We start from the raw sequence: 3,798 nt of genomic DNA, 5'->3' as shown, positions 1-3,798 counted from the left end.
CATCGCGGGTCCTACTGGAAGTGGAAAAACGGAGTTCGTGAAACGCTTCCTGGCAAACGTCGATCGCATGGTGACTCCTAAACCGGACAACGTCGTCTGGTGTTACGGAGAATACCAGACGTCGTACGGGTTCGTAGACGGCGTCAAGTTCGAACAAGGTCTACCGGACTTGAAGAGTTTCGATCCGACTCTCAAACACCTAGTCATCATCGACGATCTGATGATGGAAGCCGACGATTCCGTAGCTTCGCTGTTTACCAAGAAAAGTCATCACGGTAACATAAGCGTCATGTACGTGGTACAGAATCTATTTCACCAGACGAAATATCACAGAAACATCAGTCTCAATGCCCATTACATCGTACTGATGAAAAACCCCAGAGATTCGTCGCAGATAAGACGTCTGTCTCAGCAAATGTTTCCAGGAGGAGGTACGCTATTATACGAAGCATATTCAGCAGCAACGTCTAAACCTCACGGTTATCTACTCGTCGACTTGAAACAAGACACGTCGGAAGAAGTTCGATTACGTTCGTTTGTTTTCCCGGGAGAATATCAAAAGGTGTATTCCGTTTAAACGTTTGAAAAAGAACCGAAAAAGGTATAAATATACTAGTTTCGGTCAGTTCTCAGAAATCATCGGAATATTTTTCATGTTAGGATGACGTATGCTACGTCAAACATAGAAAAACACGCTAGAGAATTGGAGTTTTTGTGTCGCGCTAAACCTACCGTCAGAAAAGCGGTCGTAGAAAAAGCGGACAGAAATTTAATTAATTGCATCTGTGAATGCTCAAAAAACATCCTGCTAGGAAACGTACACTGTACGAGGAAACAACGTTCGGCTCTTAAACGACATAAATCGGAACTCAGAAAGATCTTAAGAAAAAAACTAGCTATAAGTAAAAAGAAGAAAATCATTCAAAAGGGTGGATTTCTCACGGCTCTTTTAGCCCCGTTGGCGGCTACGTTCTTACCGGGACTCATTTCTAAAGTGGCTTCGATATTTCAATGAGAATCCGTCACGTGGTCATGTCTGGACGCGACGTGCGCTCTAGACCCAAACCGCCCGTCTCGACGTCCGTGATGTCGCTGAACGCCCTGGACGGAGAAATGAATAGGACGTTAGATAGGCTGGACATGGCGGACAGCCAGAAAGCGACGTTATACGATCAGCAACTTAGGAAATACGTCGATCGCTATAGAGAATTCTTAGATAGAGACAGTACTACGAAGGCCCTGGCGCCTACCGAGGCCCCCGAGCCTCGGGTAGAATCCGCAAACGAAGTCGACCACATAGAAAATGCCATTTTAGAAAGCATTCCGCGCGGAGCTCATTCTAAAACTAAACTGTTGTTGGGAAGATTGAAAGACGTCATTCAATGGAACGACCGCGGCGAATTCGGATACAAAGGAAGCTCCGTGATTCCTGGATCGAATCTGGTGGATTTAGTCGGTAATGCCGCACGTCCGACCTCACTCAAACACGTGGCTCCCAAGGGTCTCGACGAATTCATGGGTGCACTCAAACGCTCGAATGCACCCCAAAGTTGGATAAGCAATAAGACATACACCTCAAGAATGCAAAGACTGTCGTCCGCCACGCCGACTAGGAGCCGCACTAGAACTCCCGAGCGCACGCCCGAGTTACGTAACATACCCGAAACGTGGAGCGAAGACGAAGACGAAGACGACAGCGGTTTTATCTCCTCGTTCCACACTCCGTCTACAGTGCGAAAACAACGAAGGTGGTCGCCTTATTAGTCAAGCGAGTCACCAAAACATCTATAAAAGGGAACTCGCTTTCGTGGTTACTAACAAGAAATGTCGGAATCAGGCAGCGACGCTAGGTGGTCCGTATTTGGCAAGAGAATACCAAAAGGAGAGATATTGTTTTTCGTTCAAGTCTTCGTAGTGTTCACGGTAGTCGTAAGTTGTATACTCAACTTATCGTTTTCAAACGGACACACGGAGTTGTGGATCACTCTACTGAGCAGCAGTCTAGGTTACGTACTTCCAAATCCGTCCGTCAAACGCAGTCATAGAGATGTTTTATCTGACGCTACCAAGTAACAGTAGCATGGATTACTATCCGGGAAATACTTTAACCACTTATACGACGCGGTTGTCACAACCCTTAGATCTAAAAGGAAATTGGGAGGTGGGATTAGCCGAGATACACTATCCACATCTGTGGTATAACGTGAAAAGCGGCGAAGCTCAGCTGAAGTTATCACTGGGAGCAGGTAACGAGGCAAGTCCCGGATTGACGATAGACATACCGGAAGGATATTATTCATCTACGAAAAGAGTGCTGAAGTACGTGGATAAAGCTAAGAGAATGATTTCTCACGGCGATCGGTTTAGCTTTCACGTCCACGAACACGATCACAAAGTTAGGCTTCACATTACCAAAGGCGTGCACGTATACCTCACTCGGGCTTTAAGCGAAATGCTCGGTTTTAGAAAACAAGAATTCGCGGACGGAACACACACGGCGGAATTCAATAGTGACGTTCGAAGAGGATTTTATTCTCTGTACGCTTACTGTCCTCTCGTCGAATCGAGAATGGTCGGAGATACGAGAGCTCCACTACTACGCATCGTTCCGATAGAAGGCAAACCTGGCGACACGGTGTGTAAAGTATTCGATCCCGTACACTACGTACCTTTACAACAGCGTCAATTTCAAGAAGTGGAACTCACGCTGAGAGACGACACGGGCGCACCCGTACAGTTCGAGACCGGCAAAGTAGTGATGACGTTACATTTCAAAAGAAGACCCTTAGACTTTCCCTAAAAATGCTATATATATACGATTCGAAACGACAGTAATCAACATTTCAAAAACTTTCAAGATGAGGCACCCTCCACACAGAAGCGATCCCTACGTGTTCGATCGGTATTATCTCGATCAAGCCGGAAGCGGAAACAACGTTTTCGCCGGAAGTCGAACGCAGAGAGGTCACGGTCTTGGTTCGATATTCAGCGGTTTGTTTAAGGCTGCAGCCCCGTTGTTAAAAAGAGGTGCGAAGGCATTAGGAACACAGGCTTTGAAAACGGGTATGGAAATAGCAGGCGACGTCATAGACGGCAAGAATATCAAAACTGCAGCGTTGTCTAGGGCTCGCAACGCCGGAAGTGAATTGAGAAACCGCGCGTTAGACAACGTTAGAGAAGGTCCGCCGGGACGACGTCGAAAATCGAAACGTAACAAAAAGAGAAGAGTAGACTATTTAGATGATTAGGGGCAGAAAAGTGTATAAATATAAACGAAATGTACCGATTTTCCGTTCGACCGCTATTAAACTTCGCAATACATAAGTCATGTCGTTAGTTCATCCGAATTCGTGCGAGTGCGCGAAATCCGAATTGGATCTTTTTGACGTACCTCCCACCCAGACGAGTGTCGAAGACGGCTACTGGCAACAGATCGGTACGGTGACGTCGGTCAACGACGGAGGTCCGTACACGTTTAAGATATCTGGATCCGGAGAAGATTACCTAGACTTGGGGAACACAAACCTATTCGTGAAAGTAAAGTTGGTAAAGAAAGACGACGGTGCCGCCCTAGCGGCTGATTCGAACGTAGCTCCGACTAATTTATTCTTACATTCGCTGTTCAATAACGTGAGCGTCAGTCTAAACGAAAGGCTCGTGTCTCCGCCCGGGAAAGCTAATGAGAAATCTACGCCAGATATGTTGCACAATTGTGATTATATTTTTCCTCTATTGTTTTAACGTTCAGCATTAAAGGAAACGGCAACAACTGGTTCATAAATGGGACTCTGTTCCGTT

The sequence above is a fragment of the Mizuhopecten yessoensis genome, unplaced genomic scaffold (genome assembly GCF_002113885.1).
Source record: "Mizuhopecten yessoensis strain PY_sf001 unplaced genomic scaffold, ASM211388v2 scaffold10411, whole genome shotgun sequence".
Classification (NCBI taxonomy): domain Eukaryota; kingdom Metazoa; phylum Mollusca; class Bivalvia; order Pectinida; family Pectinidae; genus Mizuhopecten; species Mizuhopecten yessoensis.
This window is presented reverse-complemented; position numbering follows the sequence as displayed.